Source organism: Canis lupus, chromosome 38 (assembly GCF_048164855.1).
Source record: "Canis lupus baileyi chromosome 38, mCanLup2.hap1, whole genome shotgun sequence".
Classification (NCBI taxonomy): Eukaryota; Metazoa; Chordata; class Mammalia; order Carnivora; family Canidae; genus Canis; species Canis lupus.
The window spans coordinates 489,615-515,343 of record NC_132875.1 but is presented as its reverse complement, the minus strand read 5'-3'; the positions used below and the strand labels follow the sequence as shown (position 1 = coordinate 515,343).

The 25,729-nt window shown below is 45.8% G+C and overlaps 2 pseudogenes; both read right to left on the bottom strand.

The window, feature by feature from the left end:
- Positions 1 to 60: 60 nt before the first annotated feature.
- On the bottom strand, positions 61 to 24,106 carry LOC140626721 (T-cell surface glycoprotein CD1a-like; annotated as a pseudogene).
- On the bottom strand, positions 684 to 2,622 carry LOC140626722 (T-cell surface glycoprotein CD1b-3-like; annotated as a pseudogene).
- Positions 24,107 to 25,729: the final 1,623 nt, after the last annotated feature.

The window sequence follows — 25,729 nt, the reverse complement described above, 5'->3', positions numbered from 1 at the left end:
AGCAAAAGAAAAGAAAAACTCATGAATTTGTCATGAATTCAACACATATTTTTATTGAGCACATATTCCATGCAGGTGAGACTCCTTGCTAAGAATATAAATATTTAAAAGACATGGACTTTGCTTTCAAGAATCCTTAGAAGAGAAAGGGGACCAAGTGAGAGTAAAAAAGGCTAGGGGTCAGGAATAGATAAACCAGCGGAAGTTCTCACCAGGCAGAGGCTGCTTTCACATCTGAATCAGGAGGGCTCACTGGAAGAAGTGACATTTCATGCCGGTACACCTGGAGGTGGCTGGGACCTCATTTTGTACTGAGTTAAATTTTGATATTTAAGTTCCAGAACCAAGTCAGAACACAAATCGCACTAAACTACATTTAGCTTACATGGATAATATATCATTAAGCATCACAGAAACACAAAGTTGCACACAGGGAGTTGCCAGGACATCAGTGCTGAGCTGGGTTTAGGTAAGTGCTGGAGCTTGGGCTGCTGGGTTCCTGCTCCGAAGGGAAGTCCGTGCACTGAGGTCTCCAGTGGGCTTTCCTGGAGGAACAAGGAGGAGGCCCTCTGCAGCAGGTGGAGGGGAGGCTGCAGGGGGGAGGGCACGGGCCGCAGGAGGGCTGAGGACACACGGAAAGGTGGGGAGACACGGGAAAAGAGCAGGAAGGGGGCTCCAGAGACTCACCAGCGCTTCCAGACCCACCACGCCAGGCCTGCCAGGAGCACCAGGGGCACGATCACCACCAGGAAGACTAAGCCCACGGAGTAGGGCTGCTCTGTGGGGTTGGGCACAAAGGGTGTCATTTCCTGTCCACCCCGGGTTGAGCTGTACTCCTTGGTCCTCTTTACTTGTGTCACCTTTGCTGAACCAACCTCTCTTCCACTTTTTTCTCCCATCCCACTTCTGAAATACATCATTCATCCAAACCTCCCCATCCTCCCACATCAGCAGGACCCTCACCCTCAGTTCTTCCGTTTCTTGAATTATTAATTTTAAGTCCTTTTTGGTCTGCAGTGCTTAGATTCCCAAATATTTCATCAGGCTCCCCAACTCTGCTGAAGGACCACCTGCCCCCTTTTCCCACTTGGGCCCCAGCCCTTCCTCACCCCAGTGGAGGACCATGTCCTGGCCTCCTAGACTGCTGTGTCTCACACGGCAGGACAGGCCAGCTGCCTCCTTGGATTTCACATCCAAGGACACCTGAAGGTACCACGTCCCATTGGTATTGGGCAAAATATCGCTATACAATGTGCCCTGCTGCTCCTGCTCACCCCGCATCCACGTCACCCACACAGGCTTGGGGTAGAAGCCAGAGACGTGGCACGCCAGCCACAGATGGCCAGACCGGGGCCGGGGGCCAGCGGACAGCCAGGCCTCGGGCCGCACTGTGGAGACAGGACAGGGATTCACAGAGTGAGGGGAGGTGCTCACATCACATTAGACAGACACACCTTTCCACCTTTTGAAGCCCATCACCATGACCCCCTCTCCCTCTTGACTCTCTCTTACCCTGAATTTGAAGGCATCATGCAGATTTCTGAGCGCAGGATGCAGAAAGCTTGGAGGGAGGGAACAGGACTGACCTTGTCGCTGGAGATCCGCCTTCCCTGCATCAAGAAGACTCAACAGGATCCAGGGGCAGATCTCATTGAGGAGCTTGCGTACTATTTCATGGGAAACATGGTCCTGGTTGAATAGACTGCAGAACTTCTGAGCCCTACGTCCTCCCTCTGGAGATGGCCTCCATTCATGTTCTGGAAGCTCAGGAGATCAGATCCCTGATAAGCCAACTGCAGGAAGCCTGCTGATGCTTCTCCAAAGTGGGAATCACAGCCTAATACCAGCTGAATCTGAAAGGGATCTGGGGAAGACAGATGTGAGTGATAGGACAGCGGGAGTGAAAGAGATGACATGAGACGAGTGGAAGCCATGGATGGTGGAAGCAGAGGGAGAAGTTTGGGGGATTGAAAGGAATGGAGCACTGTTTGGCTTGAGGGGAGCCTCAGACAAAAGGGAAGTGGTGGTCGCTGGAGGAGGAGGGAGATGTGAATGATTGAGGAAGGAGCAAATCTTGGAGAAGAACCACGAAGCTTGTGGGCAAAGAATAGGGAAGGGCTCATGGGGAAAGGTGGGGAAAAACAATCTAGGGTAAAGGGAGTGCAGTGGGCGGGGGGTGGGTAGGGGGAACATGTAGACAAACATTGCTGATAGGACTCAATGGGGAGGAAAGTACAGTTCAAGAAGTCAGTCACAGAGTGAGGGAGCAGAGGTGCCTGGTTGGAGGCCAGGGAAAGGGGTGGTCATGGGAGAACTAGTGGGACAGGAGAGCCCAGCCTGTGGTCAATGAGAGGAGCGGGACGGAGCAGAAGATGTGAAGCTTTTCAAGAATCGGGGTCTGGCTCCATGCTCTGTCCAGATGAGTGTGAACCTTTATTGGCAGAGAGACGTGAGGTTCAGAGTCCAGTGGAGCTCACTTCCTAGAGGAAGAAGGAACTCAGGGAGACACACACGCACCTGCCACTTGCCACCCAATCCCGAGGGAACAGAACTCACATTCGAGTTGCCATCGACTAACATGGTTGTGATGTGTTGAAATAGTTCTAATGGTGTATGTGTAGAATAAGTTCTCACTTTGATCAGCTCCTCATTGCTGAAGTTGCCGTTGGACCAAGCCTGCAGGAAACTGATAGCACCAGTCTTGGGGTCCCCGCCGTGAGTCTGCAGCTCATCCAGCCAAGCTGAGTCTTGATTTTTGTGTTCAGGAACGGCTGTATAAGGATGTGGTCAGGATGATCCGGAAGGAGATTGGCTCCTGGAAGACTGTGGGAAAAGGACAGATAGACTGAGGAAGAGGAGGACATTGGGAAGGAGAGGGAATGGAGACTAAGATTCCAGGGACGGGACCCAAAATCTGGAGGACAGAGAAGCCATAGTCATCTCAGGAGACACGTGCTGCCCCAGAGCCTGAGCCTCGCACCCATCCTTCAGGAGAGCACAGGGCCCTGGGGCCGGGGATGCTCGGGGAGGAAGCAGGCTGACTCTCTCATCCTCAGGTATGTGTGGAAACACATGCCACAAGCACACACACCCACACACAGACATGCACACCCATATGCATATACAAACACAGATATACAAACATGCATACTCCCAGTTCCTCACATGCACAAACACACAGATGCACAAAAGCACTTAAAAACATACACATACACACACACACACTCATATACACAACTGAAGCCACTGGGCCAGACCCGAGCTCTCACCATCTTCTCTGTCACCCCCCGGGAGGAGAACCGCCAACAGCACAAGTTGCAGGAACAGCATCGTGTTTGCAGATGTTCTTTCTCTTGCAAAGTCGCTCTTTGACGTCTGTCCTCACACACCGACCCCCTCCCAGCCCCTCTCCTCTGACTTCCTCTCCACACACAACCCTTCCCTGAGTCTCTGCCACAATGCAAATGTGCTCCTCCCTCAGCCCTGGACACCTACTCAGTCTCACTTCCCCTCGTGCTCTGCCTCCCCTCTGGCCTCCAGCTTCTCCCTGTCACCAGCGTCCATCCCGCCCCCGCCCCTTCATTCGGATGCTACAGAACAAGTCCTGTGTGGCCTGGAATAGTGGCCCCACCTCTCAGCCCTTTCTTCTCACCCAGACAGTAACCCAGGAAAACACCCAGCTCCCAGCACCAGCCCTGGACCTGCTGTCCCTCTGTCCCTCCTGCCCTGTGACCCCCCCCAAGGTATTTCCTTCCCCATCCCACCCCCACCCCAGCTTCTTTACATCTCTGACTTCTTGTGGTAAAAAACAAAATCAACCAGGTAAATTTCAAGATCTATTTGTTTTATTAAGTGATTCAAATACCCACCAATTGCTTCAACGTGGATGGAACTGGAGGTTATTATGTTGAGTGAAATAAGCCAATCGGAGAAGGACAAACATTATATGGTCTCATTCACTTGGGGAATATAAGAAATAGTGAAAGGGAATAAAGGGGAAAGGAGTAAAAATGAGTGGGAAATATCAGAAAGGGAGACAGAACATGAGAGACTCCTAACTCTGGGAAACGAACTAGGGGTGGTGGAAGGGGAGGTGGGCGGGGGGTGGGGGTGACTGGGTGATGGGCACTGAGGGGGGCACTTGATGGGATGAGCGCTGGGTGTCATTCTATATGTTGCCAAATTGAACACCAATAAAAAATAATTTTACAAGAAGAAAAAAGAAAAAAAAACACAAATATAGGGCAGCCTCCCACCTGGCAGGTGCAGGGGAGCTCTGAGCAGTGGCGCAAGGGGTTTTCATAGGAAGTTGACAAAAGAAGAGAAAGGAGTGTTTCAGGGAAAGTCACTTTCCTTTAACTGGCAGAGCAGGAGGTCTTATCATACAGATGACCTCCCCTCCTCAAGGGGTGAAGAGCGTCCACACGACAGAGAACCTCCCTGGTGCAAGCTAGAGAATTCCTGATTGATGGTGAAGAATTAATATCTCTGGATCGGTGGCCATCACAGAGACCACAGGACATTGAATCATCTGAAGAGTTCCCCCTCCATCTGACTCGCATTAATATATATTCACTCATCACCAGCCACTTAGCACCTGCCTGGACCCAAGCACTGTGCTGCCCTTGTGAAGGTACAGTGTGCGCAGGGCAGGCACTGTATTCAAGGAGTTTTTAGTCTACTTGGGAAGAAGAACCAAGAACTCTCCATTTTGGTGTGTTAAGTTAGTTTTTTTTCTGGTTTGGTTGGGGGTTTTTTTTGTTTTTTAATTCCACTATAGTTAACATACTGTGTTGTATTAGTATCAGGTGTACAATATACTGATTCAGCAATTCTAGACATTACTCAGTGCTCATCAACCTAAGTGCACTTCTAATCCCCTTCACTTGCTTCCCCCATCTCCCCACTTACCTCCCTCTGGGAACCAGCAGTGTGTTCTCTATGGGTAAGAGTCTGTTTTGTCCTTGTTCATTTTGTTGGTTTCTTGCATTCCACATATGAGTGAAATCATACGGTATTTGTCTTTCTCTGACTATGTCCTTTCCCATGATATTCTATAGCTCCGTCCACGTTGTTGCAAATGGCAAGGTTGTAGTCATATTTATGGCTGAATAATATTCTATTGTGTGTACATACCACATCTTTTTTTTTTTATTTATTCATCTATTGTTGGACACTTGACTGCTGAAGTAAACATCAGGGTGAATGTTTCTTTTCATTTTAGTGTTTTCATATTCTTTGGGTAAATATCTAATAATACAAAAAATATATCCATCAGCAAAATTGTGGGATAGTATGGCAATTCTGTTTTTTTTTTTTTTTTTGGAGGGGGGACGGTGTTTTTTTGGTTTTTTGGTTTTTTGAGGAATTCCCCATAGTGTTTTCCATAGTGGCTGCACCAGTTTGCATTCCCACCAACAGTGTAAGAGGGTTCTTTTTTCTCAACATCATGTCCAAAACTTGTTTCTTGTGTGTGTGGTTGTTTTTTTTTTTTTTTTTGAATTTTTAAACCAGTGTGGCAGGTGTGAGGTGATATCTCACTGTGGTTTTGATTTGCATTTCCTTGATGATGAGTGATGTTGAGCGTCTTTTCATCCGTGTGTTGGACACCTGCATGTCTTCTTTGGAGAAATGTCTATTCATGTCTTCTGTCCATTTTTTAAATTAGAATATTTGGTCTCTTAGGTGTTGTGTTGTAGCAGTTCTTTCTGCTACCCAGTCTGGCACTAACTATGAACCTGAGGACCTGACTTCTGTCATGTCCTCTGCCAGGTAGAGAATGGGAATGCAGGGACCATTAGGGTCTTTGTCCCCTTTCCAAAGTCCAATCTGTCTCAGATAGAAACAAATCTTGGCTCCTTTAGCCAAGATCCTTCCCACTTCACTAAGGAATTCAAACACCTCACAACTGTTTTTTATCTCACCTGGCAGGACATTCATATCATCCTTACATGTGTTGCCCTCATGAGGGAAAAACCATATCTGGTCTTTGATTCAGAGCTGGGCTGATGGGGCCCACACTCATTCCCACGACTGCCCTGGTGGGGGCATAGGGGACCCAAATGCTGAACTTAGATGGCATTATCAGAAAGATGACCCTTGTAAAATTATTCAGGATTACATGAAAACTTGCCTGGTTGAGAGTATAAAAAGCAGTCACAAAATCTGTAAATTATGTAAAGAAATAACCCAAGGCCAAAGTGAAAATCCCATGTTATTTCATTTTTGCTTAGCAAAGGCCATGAGGAGATACAGAAACCTAGATCCTGAGGTCCAAGATGTAATGGCAATATGAGCAATGCATTTTATTAGCTAGGTCTCCCGTGATGAAAGGCAAACCTTCAGAAACTGGATCAAAGACCTCAGACCCATGTCCCCGTACTTCTGGATATGGCCTTCAAGGTCTTCAATAACTGAAAAGTAGACTCAAGGGCTGAAAGGGAACAGAGACAAGGGCCAGGACCAAAGTATGGCTGCAGCTATCGCCAGCTCCCTGCCTTTCTCTGAGTCCACCCAGAGTCAAAAGCCATTAAAGGTACAAGCCACTAAGTCTCCCCATGTCCCAGGAGGACCTCTAAGGCTCCATTGTTTTTTTGCCAATCAGGGCATCTGACCCAGTAGTGTCTACTGCCCCCTCCATCAGGGCTTTGTCTGGTGTGCAAATAACCAGGGCGCTGGAAATGAAAATGCCCCTTCTTCCCATGTGCAGGAAGGCCATCCCAGGCCCAAAAGATCTAAGTCCAGGCCATCACAAGTTATCAATGAGCTCACACCAAGGCTACTCTGGGCAACCCCATAGCTCTATACCTTGATTATGAGGAGCCCAAAGGAGCAGAGGAGGATGATCTCCTCTCCTTTGACTGACAGGGCCCAATACTGTGCAGGCTCCCATATTCTCCATCACTACAGCGGAGCCTCGGCTAATACTGTGTGTAGCATGAGACAAAATTGAATTTCTACTATATTCGGGAGCCACTTAGTCTGCTCATATAAAATACACATGGTCACCCTCCCATCCTTGGACCTCGTCACCTTCATAGACGAGCACCCAAAGAAGAGACCTTTCATTCCCCTTTCATTTGATCTTAGCTTAACAGTACTTTTACCCACTCCTTTCTTGTTTACCTGATTGTCCAACTCCATTACGTGGAAAGGACATAATGACAAAGGTACAAACTAACCTTTGCATTTCTGAGATTGACCTCCTTCTGCTGGCATTTTTGTCCTCTGAGCCCTCCGGCAAGTAGAGCTGCAAGCCAGATGGAGATCTCTGCTTGTCCCAAAGGAGACTCAGGTGATGCACACCTAGAGGTCTAGAGGCCCATGCATCAGGCCCATTGCCAATTTGCACTCTCTTGCATTCAATCATTCTAAAATATTAAAATTTTCCTAAATATTTTCCTCCTGACATCCTCATGATTTCTCCTTCCCAATTCCAAGACCTCAATCTTGACATTTTCATTCAGGGTGACCTCTCCAAGTTTACCTGGTGAGAAATTGTAACGTACCTGGACCTACACCCTCTTGATATCCTGCTCTCACAATACAATCATGTCTCCTTTGGGGTTATCCTTGTCCTCATCCTAATCTTTTGGCTTCCTCCCTCCAGGATCATGCAACATAAGGATGGTTTTCCTGGGAAGAAACCTGATCATGGCTCTCCTGGCTTCTCCCCTTTTTAGAGCCCCTGGACTCAATACTCATAGTCCTAATTATTGGTCCCCCTCCATTTCATCTCTTTGTTAAATTTACCTCTTCTAAATGGGTAGGAAATATCAGAAAGGGAGACAGAGCATGAAGACTCCCAACTCTGGGAAATGAACTAGGGGGGTGGTGGAAGGGGAGGAGGGCGGGGGGTGGGGGTGAATGAGTGATGGGCACTGAGGGGGGCACTTGATGGGATGAGCACTGGGTGTTATTCTGTATGTTGGCAAATCGAACACCAATAAAAATAAATTTATTATTAAAATAAATAAATAAATAAATAAAAATACATCTACCTTGTCTAAAATCCAACAGTTCCGTATACAAATGATGGTTCAACATGGTTTCCAGTCCATACCATGAGAGGATCTCCTCCCCCTAATCCCATAGACCAGCCACTAGGAAATGTCACTCAAATCACGTATAAACACATTAATATAACACCATGCTCCAGTCTATGATTGTAGAGAAGCCCCGATGGACTGAGAAGTTCTGTAGGGACCTCTCTATACCCCCCATTTAGCAAGAAGAAGCATCTGAAGGTGAGACATCCACTCAAATGCCAAAGATTTGTCATTGTTAATGTGTTGGGGGGAAGTGGAGGCTACTTGTAGGAAACCAACTTGATTGTAGAAATGAAACCTGTGTAAGATAGAAGGGTCCACAGTGACCCCACATTAGGCAACTCCCCTAAAAATACGCTTAGGCCATAGCTGACCAACAGGTTACTTACTCCTGGACACAGGTACCAAGAAAGAAAACTCCTTATGCTTCCATACCTGCTCACCTTCCCCCTTCACTGCTTCACCACAGCCCCCTCCACTGCCTCCTGGCAGACGGTCTCTCCCTCCCATCCTGTCTGCTACTCCCTGGCTGTGTAATCAATAAACTTGTCTCCTTTGCTCTGCTTTGGGTAAATTCTTTCACCACATGAGCCACCATCCTCCACTTTGTCAGGTCACCACATCGTATGCAAAGCCTTGCTTACTTAGGACAGATGCCAGATGCTCTACACCAGAAAGAATAATTCTGCTGAAATGGTTAACAAATGACTGAAGCCAAGCGTGAGTACTAGGAGCCACGGGAAGTCACAGACCCAAGAAATTCTCTGTATATCTAGGTTTTTCCCCTGACCTCACTGGGGGCCCTGACAGACTGGAATCCAGGATACAGACCAGAGAACGGCTTTCTCCAGGCCGGGTACAAGCCTGAAGCTACAGGGGACCTGCTGCCTGAGAAGGACAGGAAGACCACTATCTCCCAACAGAAAGAAGCCTTAACCAGGTGTGGGAAGGACAGGGAGCCTCATTGCCTCAGGGCACAGGTGAAGCCACACTGCAGCTCAGGGCAGCGGCAGGGGCAAGAGGGGTGGGACAGTGAGCGAGGGACAGTAACCTGTCCCAGAGCTGTCCCACCCTGTCCCAGAGGAGAGGCTCCATCTGCTGAGGGAAAGGCAGGAACCCTTAGGAGGCCCAATCCCAAAACTGAACAGTAAAGCACGTGGTTGAGGATGAGACTGGACCTGAACAGTGCCCCACTCTCTGTCCCAAGTAGGGTACCCAGCAGGGTATCAAGAGCAGCTCTGCTGGTGGAGGGGCAAGAGTCTGAAGACAGGTCTCCATGAGGTTCTTCCTGTTAGAAGAAGAACATCACAGGCCCAAAATGGTGTTTCTTAGACCCAGTTCCTACACTGGGGCTTCACACTGGGACCTCATACCTCATCTAATTATAGTTTCAATCTCCCCCAGAAATTTGCCCTTAACCCATCATGCAGGAAATTATTCTTTCCATCAGCACCAGTCAGTCTATCACCTGGGTCCTTTCTGTCCCCCACAAGCAGATGAAGTCATGTGCATGACAAGACCCTTTGCTTTCTTCCCCCTCCCCCGCAAAACAGGCCTGATTCCTGGAACGGGGCTCTTTTGCTACTAACTCCCCAGCCCCACCCTCCTTCTACAAGAACCTTCCATTTTGCACAGCTCCTCTGAGTGCCCACCTGTGTGCCATGTGGGGAGTTGCCTGATTTGTGGATCATTTAATAAGGCCATTTAGATTGTCACATACACATGGTTGAATTTTCTCACTGAAGAGCTCTGAAGTTTGACTCTGGGTGATTAAATGTACAAATCAAAAAAGGAAGGAGCTTGGAAGAAGAGATTATTCATTGTATCTTAAATACCTGGATGCAGAGCTGCTTCTCATATTGTTGGAACCACTTTCAGAGTGGTTACCATCAAATTGGAAGAGCTGAGTAAGTGATGAATGAATGAATTAATTACTGTGTCAGGAATAAATCTATGGAAAACTTCTTGCATTTTGAGTATATAACTGTCATTGCCATAACACTTCCCAGTTTGTTACATGCTGGAGCAGCTCTCCCCTTCGTCTCTAGGAAAATCCTGGAGTATAAATATTTGCCAATCATGTAACCCACAGCAGACCCTGCACCTCGATTCCTGACCAGTGGTCTGTTAGGAATCCATGAAAACACCCAGGACAGAGATTTAAACAGATGTCAGGGTTAATATGCAAGACGGGTAAGAGTGTCACAAGACACGGACACATGAAGACAAAAGCACACATCCTTTAAGTGTAAGGTTAAGTTGTGTATTTGAGGCTTTTCTTGTTTCTTGAGGTAGGCGTGTATTGCAATATACTGTCCCTCTTAGGACTGCCTTTGTTGCATCCCAAATATTTTTGGATTGTCATGTTTTCAGTCATTTGCATCTATGAAATTTTTTTTTTCTTCTTTAATTTCCTGGTTAACCCATTCATTCTTTAGTAGGATGTTCTTTAATCCCCATGTACTTGTGGCCTTTCCAAAAGTTTTCTTGTGGTTGACTTCGAGTTCCATAGAGTTGTGGTCAGAAAATATGCATGGTATGATCTTGATCTTTTGTACATGTTGAGGCCTGAGTTGTGACTCTGTGCGTCATCCATTCTGGAGATTGTCCCGTGTGCGCGCCAAAGGAATGTGTATTCAGCTGCTTTAGGATGAAACGTTCTGAATGTGTCTATTAGGTCCCGTTTGTCCAGTGTGTCACTCTAAGTCATTGTTTCCTTGTTAATTTTCTTCTTAGGTGATCTGTCCACTGCTGTGAGCAGGATGTTAAAGTCTCCTGATATTATTTTCTTATTATCAATGAGTTCCTTTATGATTTTTATTAATTGATTTATATACCTGTGTGCTCTGAATTTGGGGGCATAAATATTTACAATTGTTGGATCTTCTTGATGGATAGACCCCTTTATTATGATGTAATGCCCTTGTTCATCTCTTGTTAAGTCTTTGGCTTAAAAATCTAGTTTATCTGATATAAGTATGGCTACTCAGCTTTTTCTTGATGACCATTAGCACGATAGATGGTTCTCCATCCCCCTAATTTCAATTTGCAGGTGTCTTTAGGTCTAAACTGAGTCTCCCTAACTCTGGGAAACGAGCTATGGGTGGTAGAAAGGGAGGTGGGCGGGGGGTGGGGGTAACTGGGTGACGGGCACTGAGGGGGGCACTTGATGGGATGAGCACTGGGTGTTATTCTATATGTTGGCAAATTGAACACCAATAAAAAATAAATTTATTTAAAAAATTAAAAATAAATAAATAAACTGAGTCTCTCATAGGCAGCAAATAGTTGGATCTTGTTTCTTTATCCATTCTGATATCCTATGCATTTTGATTGCATCATTTAGTCCATTTACATCCAGAGTGATTATTGATAGATATGAGTTTAATGCCACTGTGTTTCCTGTGAATTTAGCGTTTCTGACGATGGTCTCTGTGCCTTTCTAGTCTTTGTCACTTTTGGCCTTTTTTTCCCCAAAGATTCCCCTTTAATATTTCTTCCAATGCTGGTGTAGTGGTCACAGACTCCTTTAGCTTTTGTTTGTCTGGGAAACTTTTGATCTCCATCTATTCTGAAAGACAGACTCATGGGATAAAGTATTCTTGGCTGCACATTTTTCCCATTCAGGATGTTGAATATATTATGCTACTCACTTCTGGCCTGTCAGATTTCTGTGGATGGACCTGCTGCAAACCTGATCTGTTTTCTGTTATAGTTTAAGGACTTTTTTACTATGGTATGTCTTGGCGATGGTCAACTTTTGTTGAATTTAATTGGATTTGTCTTGTCTGTGCTTCTTGGATTTTGGTGTCTGTGTCCTTCCCCAGATTTGGGAAGTTTTCATCAATAATTTACTTGAATAAAATTTGTGGCCCCTTTTCTCTCTCTTCATCTTCTAGGACTCCTATGACACAAATGTTATTACAGTTTGATAAGTTGCTGAATTCTCTAAGTCTATGTTTGTGACCTGTTATCATTCTTTCCCTCCTCTCAGCTTCATTATTTTCCATAATTTTATCTTCTATATCACTGGTTCATTACTCTGCTTCATCCAGCCACATTTTTATGGCATTAATTTGGATTTGCATCTTGGTTATAGCATTTTTAATTTTAGTCTGACTAGATTTTAGTTCCTTTATTTCTGCAGTAGTTCTTTTATTTCTGCAGTAAGTGGCTTCAATGCTTTTTTCAAGCCCAGCTGGTAGCTTTATAATTGTTATTTTAAATTCTAGCTCAGACATCTTACTTGTACCTATATTGATTAAATCGCTGACTATCAGTTCTATCTCCTGTTCTTTCCTTTGGGGTGAATATCTCCATCTTGTCATTTTGTCCAGAAAAGGAAAAAGAAGAAGAAGAAAAAAAAAAACTGAGTGTGTTTTAGTCTGCTTGTTAAAAGAAGCTAGATCCAAAAATAAAATTATATATAAATTAAAATTAATAATAAAGGAGAAAAAGAAAAAAAAATAAAGGAGGACATGGGTGGTTCAGTCAGTTAAACACTGCCTTCAGCTCAGGTCAAAATTCCAGGGTGCTGGGATCGAGCTCTGTGTTGGGCTCCCTACTCTGTGGGGAATCTACTTCTCCCTCTCTCTCTCTGCCCTCTCCCCCTCTTGTGAACTCTCTCTCAAATAAGAAAATAAAGTCAAATAAATAAATAAATAAATTTAATAAGAAATAAGTAATGGAATTTAAAAATGAGAAAGAAATGAGGGGTGCTTATGTGCTCAGTTGGTTAAGTGGCTGCCTAGCATTCAGGTCATGATCCCAGAGTCCTGGGATCAGACCCCATGTTAGGCTCCCTGCTCAGCATGGAGTCTGCTTGTTCCTCTCTCTTGGCGCCTCCACGTACTCTCTCTCAAATAAATAAATAAACTACTTTTTAATGAAAAAATAATAAAAAAGAAAATAAAAAGAAAGCTAGATCTACTTCCCCTAGAGATGAAGCTTTGCAACACTCTGTGATCCATAGACTTGGTGCAAGTGAGTTATTAGTGCTCATCTTCTGGGGTCGGGGCCTACTGCACTGATTCTCAGGTGGACTTGCCCTAGTGGAGATGTACCTCCAGGGCGCCTTCCTGCCCCCTCCCCACCTCCTGTGGGGTAGAGCTTAGTGTAAGTGGCTCAGATCTCCACGAGATGGTGCTGTTTTGCTCCCTAAGAGATTCAGCACTGATGGGTGGGATGAAAATGGCTGCACCTTGCTCTCTAGCTCCAGACCGGAGAGGTTATAGCCTCCACTCTTCAATAAGCCCTCACAAAAAAGCAATCAATCACCCTTCTGTGTCCCTGGTTTCTATCAGAACCCTATATTGATTCTGCCTGTATTTTATCTCAAGCGCTCAACTGAGTTTCAAAACTCCAAATTTTAGGGACTCTGGCAGTGCAAACCCACACTTTTCCTTGGGTGGGGACAGGGAATTGTGTCTCTCACGATTGTGCCATTTTCTGGACTGTCCTTAGGAACAGTGTAGCTCATTGGAACCCTCATTGGAAGTTAATATCTCTGCTAGACCTAATACTTATACTTCTTAAACTCTTCCAAAATATTGAAATGGAAAGAAAATTTCCAAACTCATTCCATGAGGACAGCATTACCTGCATTTTAAAAACAGACAAAGACCTCACTAAAGGAGAATTACAGGCCAACATCCCTGATAAACATGAATATAAAAACTCTCAACAAGATACTAATGAATCAAATCTAACACCAAAAGAATCATTCACCACAATCAAGTGAGATTTATTCCTGGGCTGAAGGGGTTGTTAAATATGCACAATGGAATCAATGTGATACAGGATATTAATACAAAGAAAGGATAAGAACCATCTCCTCAAGAGATGCAGAAAAAGCATTTGACAAAGTACAACATCCATTCATTATAACAATCTTCAACAAAGTAGTGATAGAGGGAACAACCTCAACATAATAGAGGCCATATATGACATATTCACAGCTATTATAATCATCAGTGGGGGAAAATTGAGAGCTTTCCCTGTACAATCAGTACCAGGGCTATCCACTCTCATCATTGTTATTTAACACTATAGTGGAATTTCTAGCCTCAGCAATCAGACAACAAAAAGAAACAAAAGGCATTCAGATTGGTCTGGAAGAAGTCAAACTTTTACTATTTTCACATGACATGATATTCTATGTAGAAAACCTGAAAAATTCCCCCAAATTATTAGAACTGATATATGATTTCAGTTAATTCATAGGATATAAAATCAATGTACAGGGATCCCTGGGTGGCGCAGTAGGTTAGTGCCTGCCTTTGGCCCAGGGCACGATCCTGGAGACCCGGGATCGAATCCCGCGTCGGGCTCCCGGTGCATGGAGCCTGCTTCTCCCTCTGTCTATGTCTATGCCTCTCTCTCTCTGTGTGTGTGACTATCATAAATAAATAAAAAATTTAAAAAAAAATCAATGTACAGATATCTGCTGCATTTGTATACACCAATAATGAATCAGTAAAAAAAAGAAATCAAGGATTAATCTCATTTACAATTGCGCCAAAAATCATACTATACCTTTATTCCTATAAACCTAACCAGAGAGGTAAAGGATCTGTTCTCTGAAAACTACAGAACACTTATGAAAGAAATTGAAGAGGACACAAAGAAATGAAGAAGTATTTCATGCTCATGGATTGGAAGGAAATATACTGTTAAGATGTCTACACCACCCAGAGCAATCTACACATTTAATGTAATCCCTATCAAAATACCAACAGCATTTTTCACAGAGCTAGAACAAACAATCCTGGAATTTGTATGGATGCACAAAAGACCCCGAATAGCCAAAGCAATCCTGAAAAAGAAAAAGCAAAGCTGGAGGCATCATGATTCAGGAATTCAAGCTGTACTCCTCCAGGCAGTGTGGTACTGACACAAAAACAGACACATAGATCAATGGAACAGAATAGAAAACCCAGAAATGGACACAGAACTATATGTTCAATAATCTTTGACAAAGCGGGAATGAATATCCAATGGAAAAAAGACAGTCTCTTCAACAAACGGTGTTGGGAAAACTGGACACCAACTTGCAAAATGAAACTGAATCACTTTCTTACACTGCACACAAAAATGAATTCAAAATGGATGAAAGACCTAAATGTGAGATAGAATGCCATCAAAATCTGAGAGAACACAGGCAGCAACCTCTTTGACCTCAGCCATAGCAACATCTTTATTGTTGTTGTTATTATTTAAATTCAATTTGCCAGGGATCCCTGGGTGGCACAGCGGTTTGGCGCCTGCCTTTGGCCCAGGGCGCGATCCTGGAGACCCGGGATCGAATCCCATGTCGGGTTCCCGGGGCATGGAGCCTGCTTCTCCCTCTGCCTGTGTCTCTGCCTCTCTCTCTCTCTCTCTGTGACTATCATAAATAAATAAAAATTAAAAATAAATAAATAAATAAATTCAATTTGCCAGCATATAGTGTAATACCCAGTGCTCATCTTGCATCTTCTAACTAGGCATGTCATGGAGGCAAAGGAAGCAAAAGCAAACTTCATCAAGATAAAATGCTTCTGCACGGAAAAAAAAAAAAAAACCAATAGAACTAAAGGCAACCTTTGGAGGGAAGATATTTTCAAATGATACATCTTATAAAGGTTTTGCATCCAAAATCTGTGAAGAGGGCAACCCCAGTGGCTCAGCAGTTTAGCACCGCCTTCAGCCCGGTGGGATTCTGGAGACCCCGGATCGAGTCCCACGTCAGGCTCCCTGCATGGAACCTGCTTTTCCCTCTGCCTGTGTCTCTGCCTCTCTCTTTCTCTGTGTGTGTCTCTCATGAGTAAATAAATAAAATCTTTAAAAAAAAAATCTGTGAAGAACTTATCAAACTCAATACCCAAAAAACTAATAATTCCGTTAAGAAATGGGTGAAAGACCTGAATAGACATTATTATAAAGAAGACATCCAGATGGCCTACAGGCGCATGGAAAGATGCTCAATATCACTCATCATCAGGGAAATACGCATCAAACCCATGATGAGATACCACCTTACACTTGTCACCATGACTAAAATTAACAACACAAGAACTAGCAGGTGTTGGCAAGGATGCAGAGAAAGAGGAAAGAAACCTCTTACATTGTTGATGGGAATACAAACTGGTTCAGCCATGCTGGAGAACAATATGGAGGTTCCTCAAAATGTTAAAAATAGAGCCACCCTACAACCCAGCAATTGCACTGCTAGGTATTTACCCAGAGGTTACAAAAATACAGATGTTTTGTTCAAATAAGCCTTCTGCCCCCTTTTCCTGCTCTTCTTCTGAGACTTTAAGATACAAAAATTATGTTTTATGGAGTCTCTGACTTTCCTAAGTCTATCTTTGTGGTTAAACATTTTTCTTTTCTTCTTCTTTGCAGCTTCATTATTTTCCATGATGTTATCTTCGATACCACTTCTTCATCCCTCTGCTTCTTCCATCCTTGTGGTCACTACATTCAGTCTCAAATCTCGGTTATACCTGGTTAAACCTGACTAGTTTTTAGGTCCTTTATCTCTGTGGTAAGGGATTTCCTGATGTCTTCTGTGTTTTTCTCAAGCCCAGCTAGTGTTCTTATGATTAAATTCTGCATCAAGTATATCACTTATCTGTTTTAATTAGATCTCTGCCTGACCTTTTCTTGTTCTTTCTTTTGGGATGAATTCCTACATTTTGGCAATTTGTCTGGTCTCTGTCTTCTTCTCTGTGTTATTAAAAGCCTGTGTGTTTCCTGCTAATGAGAGTAATGGCTTTATTAATAATTGATCTTATACTGTCCAGGACCTGGTGCTTCAGGAGAGATCTCTGTTGTGTGCTGTGTGCACTCTGCTGCTGTGTTTTCACTGCTCTTTCCCTCTGGTCAGTTGTCTGCAGAGGATCTCCTAGGCTGCAGTGAGCAATGTTTGGACCTTGTCCAGAGTGTGGTGAGTTTTTACAAGGTGTGCTCTGGTCTGCTTGTTAAATGAGACCTGATGCAATTTCCACTAGAACAGAAGCTGTGCAGAACTCTGTGGTCAGTAGATGTGGTGCATGTGAAGGTTTCTGCTGGTCTTCCAGGGGAATGAGCCTACTGACCTGCTTCTCAGAAATACTTGCCTGAGAAAAGTAGCACTTGCAGAGTGCAGAGGGGCAAGGACTTGGTGCAAGTGGTTTAGGACACTACTGTTGGCACTGTGCTACTTAATAAAAGTTTATGCTGAGTGGTGGGGGAGGAAAATGGCCCCAGGCCCATCACTCATTCCCAGAGAGGGGAGCCATGCCTGTTGCTATTAGAGAAGCCCTCTCAGAAGAGCAAACAATTTCCTCTTTAATGTCCCTGGTGCCCCTCAGATCCTTGCATTTACCCTAACTGTGTCCAGACCATCTCCCACCCAACAGCACAGTGCCTCTATGTTTTATCCCAGGGATGCTGGATTTTGAAATTCCAAACTTCAGGGAACTGGCATGGTGCAGACTCCCACTGATTCTTTGGGGGAGGGTCTCACTGGGCTGGGACTGGTGCAGGTTTATCCCAGAAGGAAGTCACACCAAAACACAGGGGCTGGGAGTTTGGAGTAAAGTACAGCAAATAAGTGGTGTCCAGGTAGGTCCCTCTCTGCGAATGTCTTTGCACCTATGTTCTGGGACAGAGGAGGGTAATGGCGCTAGCCAGTTTCTTTGTCCCTGGGTATGCAAAGCCACCTCCCCCAGATGTACTCCAAGAAAGGGGAACTATTTCTCCTGAATGTTCCAGGAAATCCTTAGATTGTGCCACCTGTCCCTGGGTTACTGTCCTCCTTCTCCAGAGGAGCACAACAGCACCTGCCAGACCCACACCGGCCAAAGTGTCAACTTCTAAAATTCCAGTCTTTCATCCCTACTGGTTGTAATAACTCATGAAAATCAGTCCCTCTCTTTTTCCCAGTAGGTGGCATTGGGGAACTGTTTTCATTGTGTGATCCCCTGTGGGCTCCTCTCTAACCCTCTCTCCCTCTCTTTCTTTTTCTCTCCTCCATCCACAACCAGGACTCCTACCCTTCCATAGCACCTGTGATTTGTATCTACCCAAACCATGATTCTGTGCCCCCTACCTTCCATGATGTGGCCTCTTCTCTCCCTAAGTTGTGCAGTTTGTTCTCTCAATCCTCAGATTAATTTCTGGGTATTCAAAATTATTAGATATTTATCTAGCTGTTTTCAAGCGATAAGCAAGTCTGGGATCCTCTTACAACTCTGCCAATGAAGCTTCTCCCTCCTGACCTGCTTCCTTCTTTATTTTTCTTTTATGTATTTGTAGTGAAACACTTGGGATCTACTCTCTTAACAAATTTCATGTATACGATGTCTCTACCTTCAGGCATACAGATTTCAGCCTCAGGCTTGCTTCTGTTGCTGAAAAATGGATTGTAGTTGTTTCCAGCATTATACTCTGCACAATATAATCTAGGACAAGAGAGAGCATCTCTTTTCCCTGTCATTGACCATAAAAATCAGGCTTTGTGTGACCTATGCAACCTGGAGCAGATGGCCCCAAACCATCAACCTGGGTGAGGACAAATGGGATCTGTCTGATGACTGGCCTGAACTGGAGGTTACCAGTGCATCCTTCTGTCTGTCTCCTGATGACCTCAGGCTGATTGGAGCCCAGGGCTACACATGAGGGTAGAGTCAACCAACCAAAAACAACATAGTGGCAATGTGAGGATCACTCAGTAGATTGGGACCTAGAGAAGCAACCAGCTGGCCTAATCCAGGAGAGAAAATTGGGGAAGTATCACTGTTTCCACTCCCTCATTCCATAATTTTCACCTTTACCACCCCTCCTATGTCAATGTTATTTTCCAGAAATGTCCACATGTGCCTTCCTGTGCCTGTATTGGGTTCCTTGGGAGGTTCTTCTGCTCTGGGCCCTTCTATCAACACCTAAACATATTAGAACTACATCCCTTTACCCTAGTTCACCCACTTAAGTTGCTGTACTAACGAACTCCATAGAAACAACAATGAAAACCATAATCAAATCAGGAAAGCAAAAAATTTCAAGCTTCTAAAACAGTGATGACCTTTTCCTCCCCACTGCTTTACACTCAAAATGTCCCTGCGGCATGGTCAGAGCTTGAGAATGGTTCCTTGAGTTAATTAATGAAATCTAGAGTAACTGAAGTCTAGCCATGGATGTCTCCACTTGCACTGCCATGGGCGTCACCAGTCACAGGGAGTCCATCTTCATTATCACAGAATCTGTCTGTGCTGATTGGCCTACCTACTAATATTGAATTGTAACCTCCAGACCATTGTGCTGAGTGCTACTCCCGGACACATAGAGTGGCCAAAAGGGGCACCTACCTCAGGTGATCCTAGCTGAGGCTGAACCAGGTGCTCTTGTGCCTCTCTGTTTTAATTCCCACTCTGTAAACACGAGTCCTATTTATGGTCCATTTGATGCCTCATTTTCTGCATTTATGTGCTTTTTCTTGGTGATTTTAGTGTTTAAAATGTCTGAAGCCAAGGCTGCAAGGCTGACTGGTGTTCTTAAGTACAAGAAGGGGGGATGTGCCTCACAGACAGAACACCTTCTTAGCTAAGGCTCACTCAGGCTCCTGATGCAGAGCTGTGAGCCGTGAGTTCAGTGCTAATGAATCAACAATGCAGTAAATCCAGGAAAAAGAATAGGACATTCATGATGTGCATGTGGAGCCAATCCAGAAAGTGCTAAAGTAACATTTGGATGCTATCATGACACCACAGGAAAGAGGAATAGGAGCTATATTCATGGATTCCTGAGATAATGACCATTTCTTATTTGTCTGCTCCTAAAATCATCACGGGCAGCACAGCAACAGGGCTGAAGGCAAAAAAAACGGTGCTCACAGTACCTAAGCTGGAAAAGTTACACACTTCTGAGCTGGTATTTCAGTCCAGGGAAATATTCTATATGATAAATTGTTTACAAATATACATATGTATTAAAGAAGCTGTCTTTAAACAGAAACACACATGAAACCAAGATGGGTAGTCATCAGTTGGCAAGCATTGTGAACAGAGTCCCCCAGACACTCAACCTCGATTTTGCCCCAGGAGCACCGGCTCACTGTCACTGACTCCCGGTCTCCAGTGACTAGAATACACCAGCCACAAATGCCAGGATGAACTATATGCATCCTCCTTGATGGATCCCCATTCATTCCTGAGAGGTAAATGTTCCCTTTTCTGGATTTTCTCTTTACCCTTCAGGGACACACTTGCCCTGCTCCCTCTCAGGCATCACATTTAGGTCCCTGAGAATCCTCTGCTGATTTTGCAAAAGTAGAAATTGTGGTTCAGTGAGTCTCAGCTGAGCCTAAGACCCTATATCTCTATCAAGCCCCAAAGTGACATCTCTGCTGCTGCCCTTGAGCCCCCCCCACAGCAAGCATCCTGCCTTCCACTTGTAATTCAGAATACTTGGTGCAACAGGTCCAGTCCAATGGGTGTCTGTGGTTAAGTAATAGACATCCTCCCAGGCAAACTTGTTTCTACTTAAGGACCTGGAGATGTCAACAGGAACAGAGAAAGAGTGAAGACACTAGCTAAGTGAGGGGACTTTTACAAAAAAAAAAGCATCAAATGTCTCAACTACAAACATATTGGGAAGCAAAAGAAAAAAAAAAAACACTATGAATTTGTCCTACATTCAACATATATTTTTATTGAGTACAAATTCCATATAGGTGAGGTTCGTTGGCAAGGATGCAAATATAGAAAGGACATGATCTTTCTTTCAAGAATTTTAAGAATTACAAAGGAAAAGGGGCAACAAGACCTGGGGTCAGGAATAGTTTAGCCAAAGTGCAGGTTAAAGTGGTGGATATTCTCACCGGGCAGAGATTGTTTCCACTTCTGACTCAGGGAGGGCTCACTGGAGGAAGTGACATCTGATGCCTGTGACCCATAGAGGTTGCTGGGACCTCATTTTATATTGAGTTAAACTTTCAGACTCCAGTTCAAGAACCAACCAGAACAAGAAACCCCACTAAATGACGCTGAGCTTATATTGACAACTGATCAATAAACAGAAGTTCAATAAAGTTGCACACAGGGAGTTGCCAGAACATCAGTGCTGAGCTGGGTTTAGGTCAGTCCTGGGGCCTGGGCTGCTGGGATCCTGCTCCGAAGGGAAGTCCGTGCACTGAGGTCTCCAGGTGTTTTCCTGGAGGAACAAGGAGGAGGCCCCCTGCAGCAGGTGGAGGGGAGGCTGCAGGGGGGAGGGCACGGGCCGCAGGAGGGCTGAGGACACACGGAAAGGTGGGGAGACACGGGAAAAGAGCAGGAAGGGGGCTCCAGAGACTCACCAGCGCTTCCAGAGCCACCACGCCAGGCCTGCCAGGAGCACCAGGGGCACGATCACCACCAGGAAGACCAAGCCCACGGAGTGGGGCTGCTCTGTGGGGTTGGGCACAGAGGGTGTCATTTCCTGTCCACCCCGGGTTGAACTGTACTCCTTGGTCCTCTTTACTTGTGTCATCTTTGCTGAACCAACCTCTCTCTTCCACTTTTTTCTCCCATCCCACTTCTGAAATACACCATTCATCCAAACCCCCCCATGTCCCCACATCTGCAAGACCCTCACCCTCAGTTCTTCTGTTTCTTGAATTATTAATTTTAAGTCCTTTTTGGTCTGCAGTGCTTAGATTCCCAAATATTTCATCAGGCTCCCCAACTCTGCTGAAAGACCACTGCCCCCTTTTCCCACTTGGGCCCCAGCTCTTTCTCACCCCAGTGGAAGACCATGTCCTGGCCCCCTAGACTGCTGTGTCTCACCTGGCAGGACAGGCCGGCCACCTCCCAGGCTGCCACATACAGGTTCACTCAGAGATACCATGTCCCATCAGCATGCGGCAGGACCTCACCTCGCCCGGTGCCCTGTTGCTCCTGCTCACCCCGCATCCACGTCACCCGCACAGGCTTGGGATAGAAGCTGGAGACGTGGCACACCAGCCACAGACGGCCAGGCCCAGGGCTGGGGCCAGCGGACAGCCAGGCCTCGGGCCTTACTGCAGAGACAGGACAGGGATTCACAGACTGAGGGGAGGTGCTCACATCACTTTGGATTGACACACCTTTCCGCCTTTTGAAGCCCATCACCATCACCCCCTCTCCTTCTTGACTCCATCTTACCCTGAATTTGAAGGAAGAGTGCAGATTTCTGAGTGCAGAATGCACAATCTTGGAGGGAGAGAGCAGGACTGACCTTGTCGCTGGAGATCCGCCTTCCCTGCATCAAGAAGACTCAACAGGATCGGGGGGCAGATCTCATTGAGGAGCTTGCATACTATTTCATGGGAAACATGGCCCTGGTTGAATAGAGACCTACTGATCCCTACTTCCTCCCTTTGGAGATGGCCACCATGACATGTTCTGGAAGCTCAGGAGATCAGATCCTTGATAAGCCATCTTGGTGAATCTACTGATGCTTCTCCAATGTGAGAATCACAGCCTAATACCAGCTGTACCTGAAAGGGATCTGGGGAAGAGAGACTGTGAGTTACAGGACACGGCAAGTGAAGGAGATGAAGTGACATGAGTGGAACCCTTGGATGGTGGAAGCAAAGGGGAAGTTCAGGGGATTAGAGGGAAACGCTTTGGTTTGAGGGGAGGCTCACACAGGAGAAGTGGTGTTTGACCGAGTTGGAGAAAGAGATGAATGACTGAGGAAAGAACAAATGTTGGAGGAAAGACATGATGGGTGTATGGGTGTGGGTAGAGAATAGCAAAGGGCTCAGCAGGAGAGCTGGGGTAAAAACAATGTGGGGTGAAGGGAGCACTGTGGCTTACAGGGAACACAGAGTTAAACATCATTGATGGGATAAAATGGGGAGAAAAGCACATAGATCAAGGAGTCAGTCACAGAGCGAGGACCAGAGCTGCCTGGTTGGAGGCCAGGGAAAGGGGTGGTCGTGGGAGAACTAGTGGGATGGGAGAGCCCAGCCTGTGGTCAATGAGAGGAGCGGGACGGAGCAGAAGATGTGAAGCTTTTCAACAATCGGGGTCTGGCTCCACCCTCTGCCCACACTGGTGGGATTCAGCTTTGTGATGGGGACACCTGAGGTTCAGAAGCCAAAGGAGCCTCTTTCCTGGAGGAAGAAGGATCCCAGGACACACACAGACCAGCCTCCTCCATCCCACCCAGAGGGAACTGAGCTCACATTTGAGCTGCCAGTCACTGAAATGGTCATGAAAAAGCAGAGGAGATCTAATGGAGAAAGTATGGAATAAGTTTTCTGCTTTCATCAGCTCCTTGTTGCTGAAGTTGCCCTTGGACCAAGGCTGCCGGTAAAAGAAACTGCCAGTCTTGGGGTTCCGGCCGGGAGTCTGCAGCTCATCCAGCCAAGCTGAGCCTTGATTTTGTGTTGAGGAACGGTTGTAGAAGGATGTGGTCAGGATGATCTGGAAGGAGACTGGCCCCTGGAAGCCTGTGGGAAACGACAGAGAGATTGAGGAAGAGGAGGACATTGGGAAGAGAGGGAGTGGAGACTAAGGGGCCAGGGATGGGACCCAAAATCTGGAGGACAGAGAAGCCATAGGCATCTCAGGAGACACGTGCTGCCCCCGAGCCTGAGCCTCGCACCCATCCTTCAGGAGAGCACAGGGCCCTGGGGCCTGGGATGCTCGGGGAGGAAGCAGGCGGACTCACTCCCTGCCCAGGTATGTGCTGGGGAACCCACACCACTAGTGCACACATGTACCCCCACCCTCACCATGAGTGCACACATGTACACATGCAGAAACACACCTACACATCAACACATACATTTATGCACTCTAACACAAAAGAACATTCATACAATCACATGCACACAAGCATACAGGCACGGGGAAACATGTACAGACATGCACACATACACACTCATACACACATGTGCATAATAAAACACACATACAGACATGCCAACACATGTACACACACACACACACACGTGCGCCCACTGGGCAGGACCGGAGCTCTCACCATCTTCGCTGTCACCCCCCCACCCCCCCACCCCCCCCACCCCCAGGGAGGAGAACCACCAACAGCACAAGTTGCAGGAACAGCATCGTGTTTGCAGATGTTCTTTCTCTTGCAAAGTGGCTCTTTGACATCTGTCCTCACACACCGACCCCCTCCCAGCCCCTCTCCTCTGACTTCCTCTGCACACACAACCCTTCCCTGAGTCTCTGCAACAACACAAATGTGCTCCTCCTGGACACCTACTCAGTCTCACTTCCCCTCCTGCTCTGCCTCCCCTCTGGCCTCCAGCTTCTCCCTTCCAGCTTCTTCCAGTGCCCATCCCGCCCCCACCCCCTGATTCAGATGATACAGATCAAGTCCTGTGTGGCCTGGAAAAGTGACCCCACCTCTCAGGCCCTTTCTTCTCACCCTTTCCTTGTAACCCAGGAAAACACCCGGCTCCCAGCACCAGCCCTGGACCTGCTGTCTCTCTGTCCCTCCTGCCCTGTGGACCGCCCCCCCCCCCCCCCGCCCAGGTATTTCCTTCCCTGTCTCACCAGCAACCTTCCAACTCATTCACGTATCTGTCCTCTCATTGCTTTAGTTAAAAAACAAAATCAACCAGATAAATCTGAAGACCTACCTGGTTTTCTTAAGTGATTCGAGAGTAGGGCAGCCTCCCATCAGGCCGATAGAGGGGAGCTCTGACGAGTGGTGCAAATGGGGGGTTTTTGTTGGAAGGAAGTTGACAAAAAAGACAGGTATGTTTCAGGCAAGGTCAACTTCCCTTAAATGGAAGAGCAGGGGGTCTTACCATGCAGATGACCTCCCCTCCTTGTGGGGTGGAGAGGGCACATGTGACAGAGTAACTCACTGGGGCTGACCAGAGAATTCCTCACTGATGGTGAACATTTCTGGGGGAGGTTGGAATTGCAGTTGGGTTAAGGATTAATCAAGGGTTGGGGACTTGGCCTGGCCTGAGATGCCATTTTCAGCTTATGGGTTTCTTTGAAACAATTACTCTATTTACTTGTACAAATCCCCCCATGGTTGCTTATGTAAGAGTCTCACCAACCCCCAGTCCTCCATTTTCTTAGGAAGGAACCAGTAGGCATCACTGAGGCCACAGGACATGGAAACATCTGAAAAATACCCCCTCCATCTGACTGGCATTAATACCTACTCGCACACCAATTCGACATTTAGCATCTGCCTATATCCAAGCACTGTGCTGCCTTCATGAAAATACAGTGTTCACAGTCACTTTCTTCAAGGAGTTCCTAGTTTACTTAGGAAAATAACACTTAAATGAAGACTATTCATTTTGGTGTGCTGAGCTTTATTATAATACACACAATCTAGACAAAAAGAAGCCTGCTGGAAATAATATTTCTAAGGTGGTGACCCTTGCTCATTCATAATCTTGACTCACTGCTTGGCCTCAGGCATTTCTCCCCCTTCACGACCCCAACATAACAGAGGGCCTGGCATGTGGTAGGTGCCCAATGGTTATTTCTGAATGATTGAATAGTTCAGTTCTGGGGTCCAATTACTTTCAAAACCCTGAAGATATTCAACATAAAAATTTTGTAAGCATCACAAAATTATTAGTTGCATTCCTACTTCATGAGATGACAATCTTACCAATTTTTTTTTTCAAAATAAAGTCATATGCAAAAATTATGGAGTTTACACAGAGGGTCTTGCTTGAAACTCTTATTACTTGTTAT